The sequence below is a fragment of the Bidens hawaiensis genome, unplaced genomic scaffold (genome assembly GCF_021521415.1).
Source record: "Bidens hawaiensis isolate Kalapana, Puna unplaced genomic scaffold, B.hawaiensis_p1.1 tig00006862_1, whole genome shotgun sequence".
Taxonomy (NCBI): Eukaryota; Viridiplantae; Streptophyta; class Magnoliopsida; order Asterales; family Asteraceae; genus Bidens; species Bidens hawaiensis.
This window is the reverse complement of record NW_027491468.1, coordinates 1066225-1081370: the sequence shown is the minus strand read 5'-3', so window position 1 is coordinate 1081370 and position 15146 is coordinate 1066225. Positions and strand designations below refer to the sequence as shown.

The 15146-nt window shown below is 35.4% G+C and overlaps 1 non-coding gene across 1 annotated transcript; it reads right to left on the bottom strand.

The window, feature by feature from the left end:
• Nucleotides 1-14622: 14622 nt before the first annotated feature.
• LOC143633720 (U1 spliceosomal RNA) lies at nucleotides 14623-14782 on the bottom strand. The gene has a single exon (XR_013153719.1). It is a non-coding gene; the product is annotated as a U1 spliceosomal RNA (small nuclear RNA).
• Nucleotides 14783-15146: the final 364 nt, after the last annotated feature.

The following is a 15146-nucleotide window of genomic DNA, read 5'->3' as shown; positions in this document are numbered from 1 at the left end:
ACTAAACGCCAGCACGACACCCATTTAAAAGGAAAAAAGAAATTCCAAGTTGGCAACCATGTACTGTTATACAACGCTCGTTTACGTCTTTTCCCAGGAAAATTGAAATCTCGATGGACAGGTCAATACATAGTTGAATCAGTTTTTTACTATGGGACAGTTGAGATCTCAAATTGAAATGGCCAAAAGTTCAAAGTAAATGGACATCGATTAAAACCATATATCGATGGACTATTTGAAGAAGTTCTGGAGGTATAAGCCCTCCAACTCCCTGAATAGGAAATCAAGGAAACAAGGTCTGGCCAAGACCTTCGCAAAACTAGGCCTTGTAAATACATAAGCACATATAATATATATATATATATAATAAAAATAAAAAGCTAAAACCACGGGGGCGTGCTTCCAAAAGCACGACCCCGTGCCAAAAATCGCTGACCGTAATCTTCACTGCAAAAATCTCAGTCAGACTGGTTTGTAACAGAATTGTCAGAACAAAGACACGGGCCGTGCTTCTAAAAGCATGGGGCCGTGCTTAGGATACTGGTTGGCTATAAAAGGCACCTTGTGTCATTTCATTCCTTGCACCAACCAAAAACAAACCAATAGTCTCTGAAAGTTCAAACATGCCGACTGAGATGAGTGAAGCAAACACTGTTTCCCGACACCCAAGAAACGATACCCGCCATGTTTCCAAAACCGAGCTTCTCTTGAAACTTCAAGAACTCGTCAAGGAGCTCACCAAAATGAATCTCCTTGCTGAGATGCGCCTCATTCAACTCACCGAATCAGTGGAAAATATGAAAATGGAACTACGAGACATCAATGAACAACTCCAGTTTCAAGTTCTCGGTTTCACGTACTTTCCACTACCAGGACCATTCGGAGGAGGAGAGCCTTTTGGGATCATCTAGGAAACCTAAATCTCTACTTTTATGTTTGAATAAGTGCATTATGCACAATGTGTTAGGATTTTGGGCTTAACCCGATTATTTTCTTATTTTTAGGACAACCGGGCTTATCCCGTATTTGTTTTAGGACCTTTTAATTTAATGAAAAAGTACTTTTTAGGATGACTAAACTTCTAAATTATCATACTAAACATCATTCTAAGAATTCTAGCTCTCGCGTTTTGCTGAAAATTACAAGAAAATCATCAGTGACAAAAAGCACGGGTCGTGCTTCCCTAAGCACGAGGCCGTGGTCACTCCAGAATCTTCAGCATGATACGTGCTGACTCCATACAATTCTCTGACTCAGAAACATTTTATTCCCCTAGCAGCACGGGCCGTGTTTCCATAAGCACGGGGTCGTGTTCAACTTTCCAGTCTCTATATAATGCATGCTTAACCACACTATTCCATTCACACCAAACACAACATTACTGAAATGGAAAGCAAGAAGGTTGAATGGAGATCAGTGAGGAAAGGCAAGCAACATGAATCTTCCTCAAATCTTGAGGAGGAGGTCATGAGGCTACAATGCATCATGAGAGACCAAGTTGAAAGCAACATTCAAACCGAAGCTCGCATAATCGAGCTAATCAACAAAGTCAAACTACTGAGGTTCGAAAACTTCCATGTTGTGGATGGCCACCAAAAGGATGTGGCCTCCAAGCTCAACTTTCTCAACCGAGAAATCGTTAAGCTCTACAAAAAGCTCTCCGAGCTCTTGGAAGCCAAATGAACACCTCCCCACATCCAAGACTTGTTCGGGAATGGTGGTCGTTGAAGTCCCGACTTTGTTTCATGTTGAAGTTTCTCCCGCTAATGTTATGTGTTAGAATCAAGGATTGTTGTTATACTTTTCATTTCCACTATGTTTAATTATGTTTTTATGTTTTATGTTTTATGTTTTATGTTTTAATGAAATTTAGGACTTTTAATTACTATCTTAAACTAACCAGCAAAGAAAATCAGTTAAAAACGAACCAGCTCGACAAATAGCAAAAATCAAAAGAATACTGTCTGCACAATGCAGCACGGTACCGTGCTTGTAAAAGCAAGGCACCGTGCTTTTGACCCCAAAACAGTTACGATTTTTAAAATCATTAAAATAACTTTTCCCAAACATCAACCCTAACATCCACTTCGTTTCTGGATGAAAAACGGCCGACCATTCCATATTACACTAATTTCTTCATCAATCCTTCAATTTCGAACCAAAGGTATGTAATTTAACAATTATATTGTTCAAGTTCATCATTCTAGGTTTAGTTTAACCCTAAAATCTCTCGAATTGATCAAATCGGGTCTAAACCCGAAAATAATATGGGTTACTCTATTAGTATAGGATGATTGGATTGTTGAAAGTTTGATTGTTAATGTTTAATTGAAAGGAACAATTCGGGTTTTGGATCTTGAAATAAATATCCAACAAACTACTAAACCCAATTGTTATAACCGGTTAGAAATGAGGGTTCGAATCTGAATAGGGTAGATATTAGTGTTAAAAACACGAGTCGGGCCCGAAACAACACGAATCGTGGTCAACCAAAAGTCAAAATCAACAGGAAATGAACAGCAGCAATAGCACGGTACCGTGCCTCTGAAAGCACGCCGTCGTGCTTTGCTCTCTTTTCCAGCAAATTGAAAATTTTTGTCAAATTTTCACTAATTTGGGTATGAATTGCAGATGGCCGAGTATGAAGACGATGTTCATGCATTCTTAGTCTTTTCTGGACGAAGAACAAGAGACAGGCAGGCGAATGCAAGACTAACCTACCTAAATAGATGATTCCCAGAACCAAACTTCTACGTTTGTCAAGACACGTTGCGCCAAGTTAACCAATGGGACCGATACATCACATTTGTAAAAGGGCCATGGAAAAGGGTGTTTGAACAAACGGGAGAGGCAGTGACAAAACTGACAAAGAATTTTTTGGCCTCTTTCAGCATAAAGAAGAAGAAATTTGCCATGAGGGATGAAGATGCAATCGAGTTTAGATGTGGGGGGTGAATGGCATACAACTTCTGTCACCCAACTGGGAATTGATCTAGGAATCTACACGATCGAGGAAACTGACTTAGACATTTGGTTTAGTGCTAAAACAACATTTGCAGACGAAGATGCTGATGATGAAGGTGAAGCAGGAAACACACGATTAGAGGCTTGGGAACAACTGAGTTATGGTACTGAAGAATACAATGCAAGAGTCTCAAAGAGCACAACACTACGTGACCCGCTCATGAGATACATTCATCGTCTGCTCAGTCACACTGCCACGGCTGGAGGCCAAAGTGAGGGGGTGGTTAACCTGAGGGATCTTTGGTCACTGTACTGCATGAGGAATGACATACATTGCAACATCACGATGTTATTCTGCAAAATTTCATGACAAATACAGCTGCTAAAGGAAATACTCCCACTTTTGGTGGCCTATGGATCTATAACCTTTATAGGGCCTACAATACAGACATAGAAGGGACCCGAAGCCCAGATCCGATAGCCCTCAGCCTTGTCTATTGTGATAGCATGCAGATGATTCAGCGAATCGGCCAGAACCCAGATGTGTGGAAATTTTGTGACAGATATAACCAGGTTTGGGACCCCGAAGACCCTGCAAAAATGATGCTGCAAGATGTGCATGAGAGGAGAGGATCACCGCCCAGACAGTACCGCCGCCGCACCTACCATCAGCGAGGAGGCCCATCTTCATCAGGGCTCGGCCCCAGCTCGTCACACGACATCCGATACTCTCTCGAGGGTATATATGGACTCATTGATCAATTCTCAGCTAACACCACCGCCTCATTTAACAGGATTACAGAGCAGATGGATGCCTCATATACACAGCGAGCAGCCGAATATGCAGAGACGAGGCGAAAGATTGATCGTTTGGGCAATCGCATGGACAGACAGTGGGGACCATTTGACCCGGACACGGGTAACTGATGACTGGCAGCACTGGTAGGTCAGGCATGGGTATGGGTTGGTAGTACTTTATGACATTATTATGTGTGTTTTTAAACAATTTACTTTATGTCGTACTTGTTTGTTTGTTTATTTGTTGGTTTGGATACTTTTATGGCCATAGGGGCAAAGACATTATGGTAGGTACTAATTTAGCCTGATAGGGCAAGGGATGGATGATTCCATACCCAATTTTCAGCAGTTATGCTTGTTTGTTTGTAGTTGTTTGCAGTTTTATATTATACAGGTACAAAAACAGGAAAACGGACGAATTTACAAGGGACGCTCTGTCGAAATTTCGTTTACCCGTAGGGAAGTAACTCTCCATTTTAACCCATAATACTCAATCAGAATTTTTATCTTTTTTTCATGAATCTTTCCACATTGAGGACAATGTGAGATTCAAGTGTGGGGAGGGGAATTACTTGACCAATTGTTTGTTAAAATAATTATAAAATTCTCTAATCAACAAATATTTTTGCAGCAAACAAAGATTATTTTTAGAAAACAAAAAGAGAAATCCAAGAAAATATTTTCGCAAATAACCAATTAATAAAGGAAAGTAAAAAAGTAAAAAAGAAGTTTTGTAATATTGAGAATAAATTTATGCAAAATATGACGTTAATACCCAATTCCTCCGTTACTGTGAGATAAACCTCATGCCATTTAGATATTTTTTGGAAGCTTTGAGTGAGTCACATGTTTCGTGTGATTTTAGAACTTGTCACAATTAGTCAATTCAAGGCCGCACGAAGCATTGTGTAAAGAAGAAGGTAATATTATCACAATCCCATCAAACCACTCTCCAAATTACAAAACCAAAAACCTTAACCTAAACCATACCATTTTATCCATCTCACTGGTAAAATACAACACTGGTCTTTTACAGGCAGACCCTAAAGAACTGGAAATGCATTCTTTCAATTTCAATTTCCTTTATTGCATACACTTCACAAAACCTAGGTTGCCTCCAAAACTTAGGGAGAGAATCTTTCTCTTTAGCAATGAGGTGAGGAAAAAGTGGCGCCAAGACGAACAAATGCCACCATTTTGTGTAAATTCCAAAAACGCAATGAAGAGAAGAGCAAAAAGATACGAACGATGCATAGGTTGCGGAAACTGGTTCCACGAATGAAGATGTAGAAAAAGTCAAACTCAGTCCCAGCATGAATATACCGAACTAATGAGGGTGGGGGCTATTAGGCTCAAAGCCGAACGATCCACTAGAGTAGGAAGTTATGTTCAGAATAGGATTGAAGAAGAACTGATCCACATCCTCGACAAAACTGGTCTTGACGATCTGACCTTAAAAGAGTCACTAGGTCTAAAAAAAATAAAAAAAATAAATAAAAAAATAAATTTCATTGGGATGAAAAGCTAACCGTCGAAGACATCTCAGAATCCCCAATTACCAGAAAAGTTGTATTTACCATCCTTAACCAAAGAGACCTTATCCACCACAGAGTACCCAACTCACACAAAACCAACCCGTATTACCTTCTGATTTATGCAACCCTTCACAAAGGTGGAGATTTGAACTTGTTACAAGCTTATTTATCACAGGTTGCATTCTGACTAAGAGTGTTCACATACATACATCATAGGTATGATCAGATATAAAACCGAGTGGGAGTGAAAATTGTGAGAACGTGACGTTTTGCTTAAACAGAAGCTCACAAAAACAAATTTTTCTTTTTTTATCACTATTTAAGAATTGGTTATTTTGTTTTCATTTTCTCGGAGCTCGCTTAAGGGATGGCTATAATCCAAATTTGATGTTTTTAGAGAATATTTATAAAAAGATTGCTTGAGGACATGCAATGTTCAAGTGTGGGGATGTTTGATGTACATAAAATTATACATCTTTTCGGCATCAAATAATCTCTAAAAAACTGCAATTTATATTAAACAACATAGCATAAAAGGCTACTTATCATAATAAAATGTAATTTCAGGTGAAACCAAGCCCCAAACAAAGAAACAAGCGAAAAGACGAAGAAAAACAAAAGAAAACGCAAGAAAAACAAAGAAACATGCCCCCATGCTTCTGAACACCAGAAAAGACAAAAATCTACAAGAAAAGACAAAAACTGGGAACAAAAGCACGATGTCGTGCTTCTCAACCACGGGGCTGTGGTCACCTTTCAGAAACGACAAAATGAAATTAGCACATGTCATAAAAAGACACGGGGCCGTGCCTCAGGAAGCACGGGGTCGTGGTGAGTCATCATGTATGATCTGACAACATGCAACTGGGACACGTAGACACGAGGCCGTGCTTAATAAAGCACGGGGCCGTGCTTCTCTCTCCAGACAGCCTATAAATAGTGGCTCTTGTGCCATTTGAAGGGTGTGCCTTGAAAAGAATTCTATCCGGTTTTCTCTTATAAAAACACACACTAACACTCACATAGAAGATTTAGTGAAAAGTTTGAAGGCTTGGAGGTCATCACCATCAACCATCATCATCATCATCCATCATCATCATCATTAAGAAGGAAGATTCATCTACATTTGGTTAGATTGTTCCAAGTTTAATCATGTATTTGTTATCATCATTCATTTTAATGTTTATCATCATGCTCATTATGAGCTAAACTCCTTTTACCATCTAAAATCTATGAAGAAGCTTTGTTTTACTTGATTATTATTTAAAACATATGGTGTAGTCTAGTAAAGTACATGGTTATCTTACAATTATCTTTTGATGAGAAATGTTTCACCATCTTAAATCACTAATTCAAAGTTGGTGGTTGTCAATTCTATTGGCAATCGTTCATGATCGATTCATGTTCTTGAAAGATAGAAATACTTTGATACATTATCGAAACATGGATCCTTATATTGTACTTAGAAATGATAAGATATAAGTTATGATGTATTTCTCTAAGTCTTGGTAATCCGAAAATGGCTTTGCTTAGGATATCATGCTAGTTAAAGAAATCATATGTTAATGGAATGTGTAAGTATAACCTACTTAAATCAACAAAGGGGAGGTTGTGTGAGTTAACTACAACCACCCGAAGTTGTTAGAATTGGTATTTGAGAAATCGAAGTCAATCCTAATCTTTCTACTTTACGAAACTACTTGCCAACTTAAATTGACATCATTGAGGTGGCATGACATTAGGAAAGGGTGGACTTTAAAATGCTCATGTTACCTCCTTAGTGCCAAAGATGCTCACTTAAGGTTTAAGGAGCTATCTATCATATATTGCTCCGGCAAGTTTACCACATGTTTGAATATTAATTATCAATGTTAAAATGGAGTGGATTCTTGATCTTAGATGGTAACCTTCACGTAATTGAAATACTCGTTTAGAATCTCTTGTCTTGGTCAGCTATATATATTATATATAAGTATTTATATTTTATAAAAGGTTCAAAAATTAACCCCAAAATGATTAAAACCTTCGATTAAAGTAAAACAACGATTTATCATTAGAAAACATTTGTGTCCACGGATCGATACTTGGTTCTTACCAATACTATTCTACATATACGATAGGTACACCTGCCTATTCTGTGTGTGTTTAGTATTTGTAGAAATCACTTTTATAATTTTTAAACACGATCTGTGTAAAAGCAAATCATTCCATCTATTAATATTTTAAACAAGCTAGGCAGCACACATCAGTGACTCAGCACGGGGGGCGTGCTTCCTGAGGCACGGCCCCGTGTTTCTGGTGATCTGTTATATTTCTTTTGTCTTTTCTAAAAGGTGACCACGGCCCCATGCTTCCTGAGGCACAGCCTCGTGCCCAAGTGTCTACTATTTTGTCTTTTCTTGCAGTTTTTGTCTTTTCTTGCATAGAGAAGCATGGGGGCGTGTCCGGGGGGCATGGGGGCGTGTCCAAGTGTTTCTTGGTTTTTCTTTCATTTTTCTTTGGCTTTTCGCTTGTTTCTTCGTTTAAGGCTTGAGTTTACCAGAAAATACATTTTAGCATGATAAGTAGCTATTTGAGCTATATTATTTGGTGGAAGTTTCGGATTTTAGAGATTATTTGATGCTAAAAAGATGTATATTTTTATATACATCAAATATTCCTACACTTAAACCTTGCTTGTTCTCAAGCAAGCTACTTATAAATATTCTCTAAAAAATAGCAAGTTCGGATTATAGCTTAAACATCCCCACTTTTATAGAACATAAGTGGGGAGTGATTTAATCCTTCTTTAAAATGTCATGTTATCTTAATCTATTATGTTGGACTAGAGTATATCAGTAGGCCTGAGTATCTTTTTATAATTTAGTATGATTATTAACATCTACATTTACTATATAGTTATGGACTTATAATTATTATATATTTATTTTTTGCTCGAAAACATTTTTGATGTTATTGTGAAGAATTCAAATGTTCGAAAAGTTATCGATAATTACATCGGAGGATAAGAAGATCCAACAAAAGCAAAACCACACCTCTTCTAATATTAGCAAAGAATACTGAGAAAATCTTTATGATATTTGGTGGGTATCAAACTTACTACCTTATTTTTAAAATGTCCGTTGCTTACCAACAGGGGCGGACCCACATAGGTCCAATCAGGGCCCTGGGATACCAATTTTTTTTTAAAATTACTTAGAGGCGTTATGTTAAATTTTGTAAGGTCCCAAAAAAAATTAATACTTGGAACCAATACTTTTAAGACTAAACTGGTCTAGTGGAAACTCCATTGTTTTTCCTTTGAGAGGTTGTAGGTTCAAGCCTTACCATACTTTGTTTTTGTTGTTTTTTTATATCCTAGTCAATATTAGTTATTTAGTTAGGGTGTTTATGTTTTTCGTTAGTTTCTCCCATATAGCCATTATCACAATGCAACATATATAATGGCGATATGGGCTCTGCATATTTTTTTATTATTTATCTTATGTATGTATGTTATAATTAATTAATCATTTATTTTGTGTTAGAGTTAGTTTTTCATGTTTTGGTCATGTATGTAAGACCATATGTATAGCTTACGTTTATGTTTTCCAGTATGAATAAAAATGAATAAAAAGTCTATGTTATATCTAGTTTCTAACATAGATTCTTTCTACTTACTCGTTCCCAGTGACTCCATATTTCCGTGTTTTACTACTTTTAAAATGTCCGTTGCTTACCAACAGGGGCGGAACCACATAGGTCCGATCGGGGTCCCAGGACACCAATATTTTTTTAAATTACTCAGAGGCGGTATATTAAATTTTGTAAGCACCCCATAAATATTGATACTTGGAACCAATACTTTTAAGGCTAAACTGGTCAAGTGGAAAGTCCATTGTTTTTCCTTTAAGATGTTGTAGGTTCAAGACTCACCATACTTTGTTTTTGTTGTTTTTTTATATCCTAGTCAATATTCGTTATTTAGTTAGGGTGTTTATGTTTTTCGTTAGTTTCTCCCATATAGCCATTATCACAATGCAACATATATAATGGCAATATGGGCTTTGCATATATTTTTTTTTATTATTTATCTTATGTATGTATGTTATAATTAATTAATCATTTATTTGTGTTAGAGTTAGTTTTTCATGTTTTGGTCATGTATGTAAGACCATATGTATAGCTTACGTTTATGTTTTCCAGTATGAATAAAAATGAATTAAAAGTCTATGTTATATCTAGTTTCTAATTTAGATTCTTTCTACTTACTCGTTCCCAGTGACACCATATTTCCGTGTTTTACTACTTTTAAAATGTCAGTTGCTTACCAACAGGGGGCGGACCCACATAGGTCCGATCGGGGTCCCAGGATACCAATTTTTTTTTAAATAACTTAGAGGCGGTATATTAAATTTTGTAAGCACCCCATGAAAATTAATACTTGGAACCAATACTTTTAAGGCTGAACTGGTCAAGTGGAAAGTCCATTGTTTTTCCTTTGAGAGGTTGTAGGTTCAAGACTCACCATACATTGTTTTTGTTGTTTTTTATATCCTAGTCAATATTCGTTATTTAATTAGGGTGTTTATGTTTTTCGTTAGTTTCTTAGATATAGTCATTATCACAATGCAACATATATAATGGCAATATGGGCTTTGCATATTTTTTTATCATTTATCTTATGTATGTATGTATGTATGTTATAATTAATTAATCATTTATTTGTGTTAGAGTTACTTTTTCATGTTTTGATCATGTATGTAAGACCATATGTATAGCTTACGTTTATGTTTTCCGGTATGAATAAAAATGAATTAAAAGTCTATGTTATATCTAGTTTCTAATCTAGATTCTTTCTACTTACTCGTTCCCAGTGACACCATATTTCCGTGTTTTACTACTTTTAAAATGTCAGTTGCTTACCAACAGGGGGCGGACCCACATAGGTCCGATCGGGGTCCCAGGACACCAATTTTTTTTAAAGTACTTAGAAGTGGTATATTAAATTTTGTAAGCACCCCATAAAATTAATACTTGGAACCAATACTTTTAAGGCTGAACTGATCTAGTGGAAAGTCCATTGTTTTTCCTTTGAGAGGTTGTAGGTTCAAGACTCACCATACATTGTTTTTGTTGTTTTTTTATATCCTAGTCAATATTCGTTATTTAGTTAGGGTGTTTATGTTTTTCGTTAGTTTCTCCCATATAGTCATTATCACAATGCAACATATATATAATGGCAATATGGGCTTTGCATATTTTTTTTATCATTTATCTTATGTATGTATGTTATAATTAATTAATCATTTATTTGTGTTAGAGTTGGTTTTTCATGTTTTGGTCATGTATGTAAGACCATATGTATAGCTTACGTTTATGTTTTCCGGTATGAATAAAAATGAATTAAAAGTCTATGTTATATCTAGTTTCTAATTTTTATTCTTTCTACTTACTCGTTCCCAGTGACTCCATATTTCCGTGTTTTACTACTTTTAAAATGTTCGTTGCCTACCAACAGGGGGTGGACCCACATATGTCCGATCGGGGTCCCAGGACACCAATTTTTTTTAAAGTACTTTGAGGCGGTATATTAAATTTTGTAAGCACCCCATAAAAATTAATACTTGGAACCAATACTTTTAAGGCTGAACTGGTCTATTGGAAAGTCTATTGTTTTTCCTTTGAGAGGTTGTAGGTTCAAGACTCACCATATTTTGTTTTTGTTGTTTTTTTATATCCTAGTCAATATTCGTTATTTAGTTAGGGTGTTTATGTTTTTCGTTAGTTTCTTAGATATAGCCATTATCACAATGCAACATATATAATGGCAATATGGGCTTTGCATATATATATTTTTTTTATTATTTATCTTATGTATGTATGTTATAATTAATTAATCATTTATTTGTGTTAGAGTTAGTTTTTAATGTTTTGGTCATGTATGTAAGACCATATGTATAGCTTACGTTTATGTTTTCCGGTATGAATAATGAATTAAAAGTCTATGTTATATCTAGTTTCTAATCTAGATTCTTTCTACTTACTCGTTCCCAGTGACACAATATTTCCGTGTGTTACTATGTTCCTCGCCTCGACCCAACCCGAATTACGACCGACCCAAAAATTTTGTAAACCAAAAATACTAGGACCCTATTGGCACAAAATCCTTGATCCGCACTGCTTACCAATTCAACTAGGATGAATTGTGAGACAAAATATTTGATAACGTTTTAACAATATTATGAGTATTATGTTATATTATTAACTGGATCTAATATTTTATATTTCATTTGGTGAACCTCGAGAGAAAAAAAAAAGGAAATTATGAGATGTGGAAAGCGAAATCCGTATAATAGAATAAATTAGGGATGAGATCAGTATTATATTAGTATCGGTATATCTTTAGTACTAGTATTGAATGCAAAATTCGAAAAACACCGGTACCGTATCAGTGTACGGTATCAAAAACTAAAACTTGATATTGATTTGGTATCTGCTCATTCCTAGAATGAATAGTTATTAGTATTTTCTGTGAACTCATGGAGACTTATGAATCATTTGTGTTTTGTTTCCGCATTTCGATTTGTATAACCAGTGCTTTTCTTTTATGGTTTGAAATTGGAACGATACTGTTAACATTTTTAACATTTTCAATTGAGAACTACAATTTTGGTCACATATGTTTCTATTTGCATTTGCATATTTTGTAATTGTTTGTATACATTTGAAGAGGTTAATGTTTACACGTCTGTATTTGTTTTCTACCCATTTGGAAATTAATGCCTGAAAATCGACTATAGTTTACTCACATTATATTATTTTTTAGTCTTTCACTCACGTATATATATTTATAAACACATATTAACAACACTTTGTAAAAAAATGTTACGTCATCACTATAGTTCACGTCATCATCATCATCCATGTCAATTGCAACTCATACAAACGTTATACTTTTAACCACAAATATTTATTAGTTTTGTCCACTCACACATACACATGTGTGTAGGTAAACTCACACATACACATGTGTGTAGGTAAAGCACTCTATATCTATACAAAACAGATGTGTGGCTAATGATCTATCAAACCGTTGTCCGTCGCAAGGCATAACATTATGCCACTTAGTTTTTGTGTAAGTAAAGATAATGACCAACGCATAATAAGCTTTTACCTACTCATGCTATGTGTGGTTAAAGACCCAAATATCATGTAGTTCCTTTCATAGTTATTTTTATTTAAGTTTAGTGAAAAACTTGTACCAAGAATAATATATGTCCCAGTTATAAAATTATTATAGTTACGTAAAAATTAAATATGATTAGAACACCTAACAAAAACTGAATTACTTAAGATAAACAAAAATTTATAAATGATTTTAGTAAACTTAGTACTGATTTTGAGAAGTTGGTCTAGCGGTAAAATGTTTGTCCTCCCTCAGTAGAGACTAGAGACGCATGTTTAATTGTCACTTGGGCCAGTTCGAATGATATCTGGGTGAAGGGACGAACAAGGCTTTAATCCTGGGTTCGACCCAGCATTGGGCAATGGTTTACAGATTCCATCCGATTCCCGCGCATAGGAGGGGTACGGTCTTACGGCGGTCGAGAAGTTGACCTTGGACATAAGCCCGAAAGGTTAGGGTTACATGTGAGATTTTTTGCCGGTCAAAAAAAAGAGTAAACTTAGTATTGTGTAAAGTGATTCTTTAATACAAATCACAAGTCGATGCATATGTGCGGGAAATTTAAAATGAGCTCGTTCAAACAATCAAAGAATAGTTAAAGTTACATTCTTATTCAATGTCAATACAACACGTCTTCTTCTTAAAGTTTTTTTTTCCTCTTATTCAAAATTAATTTATTGTTATTCTTCTCGATATTCGAATGTTTTGGATCAAAACGAAATTTGTTGAAAAGTTTGAGATCAAAACGAAATTTGTTGAAAATCGAAAACAAAATTTGAATTTGAAAAAAAAAATGTTAAAAAAGTATACGAGATAATCAAGTCTGAAAGGTTTTACTTTTGGATCGAGTATATAATAATTTTAATAGAAAATCAAGATATAACTGGATGACTATACGAGGAACTTTATATTGATTCATACACGTATATTAGCCTATTAGTATTAGGTAGTGTTTGGAATAAAACAACGAAATGTGAAAATGTGAAATGAAATGGGTCATTCTAATGGAATAAAAAAAATATGTTTTGTTGTCATGTGATAAACGAAAGAATCATTCCATAGTAAACAAAATTCCTTCCAATTATAGGATTTTTATTCTTTTAGCAATAATTGTTTTTTTTTTCATTCCTTCATGAAATGGAATCAACACCTCATAATAATATTATTTTATTATTATTATTATTATTATTGTTAATATAACTATTATTATATTATCTTATTTTATATTACAGTTATTATTGTATTATCAATATAATTATTATTTGACGAGTCAACGCTTCACAAAATGCATGTGTGATTCAACATTTTATGATTGTTTTTATTCGGTTTAATGATCTCGCTGAAACGCACGGATCCTAAAAATGAGTTAATATGAATAATAATAATAATGGGACGATCATTCCATTCCTACATGGTAACATGATAATGAAATGGTAATGTTTCTCGTCACTGTCATATGGGAAGAAATCATAGTCTTTGGTTTATTGGGTCCTGTGTCCGTATCCACATTACAATGCCTTTCTCCCATGTTGCTTATCCGGAACCAACGATCCGGTCCAAGTGTATTGATTATGTGTGGTAGTGGTCCGGAGATGAAGATTAGGACGTACATCTGTCATCATAAGAGTACAGCACGCGTCATGACCCAAAAGAAGTAAACGACATATGATGTTCAAAAACATAACCATACTTTTCGAATTGGTTCATAATTTGGAACTTCTCATATGCAACCTTTGATATTCCCATATCTTGCGGTCTCACTTAATTATTGCAGAACCAGTTTGAACAAATTGATGCACACCAACAACGCACAAACCAGTGCACTTGAATCCCTTGTAACAACATCAAACATACAAAAACATCAAGATGAGCCTTTGGTTTTTGGTATCAAATATTTCAAATTGGTTATTGGTATCAAATATTTCAAATTTTCAGAATCGATACCGGTACCATCCCTAATATCAAGTAGGATGTGATTGCCATCAAAGTAAGAATGGATATATTCTTGTCACAAGTGCAAAAAATAAGACAATGATAGCACCTAATCTTAGACAATGGGAAATATGTAAAGAATTAACAGGATTTAAAAGGGAAAAACAGTGAATTTAACATAATTAACCCTTTCATCGAGAAAAAAAGATTAAACTTAAAGATTGGTAGAGGCCGCGCGAACGCAGGCCTCCGCTGCCACAAATTATGACGTAGGCTCAACCACTTGGGCCGACCTTAGGCAGGCACCCCTCCGGAGTGCAATGGAGGTCACCAACCTAGGCCATAGACCTTCTTGATCATCCATTGACCCCGTCCAGGTAAGTGATTACTCCGTTTCCCTTGCTCACTATTTATACACCTACTCTCCCTACCAGTTTCTTTATTCAGCCGATGTGGGATAGGCAATTTCACAATAATATCAAAACCCATTCAGTCTCCTCTTTCCTTACATGCAAATTACTTTTAAAGAATTTATATTTCTTCAAAACTAGCATGTTAAACATATTCGGTATGTCAACCATATTCATGTTGGATTGGCGGGTCAAATATTCAACAAAAACACGACCCGTATTTTATTCGTAGCAAAAACATCAAACATATCCCGCACGTGCTTAAAATCATGACAACCAAACACAACCCGTATTATCCGTTTATCTAAACATGCCAAAGGGATTGGTGGGTAATAACCA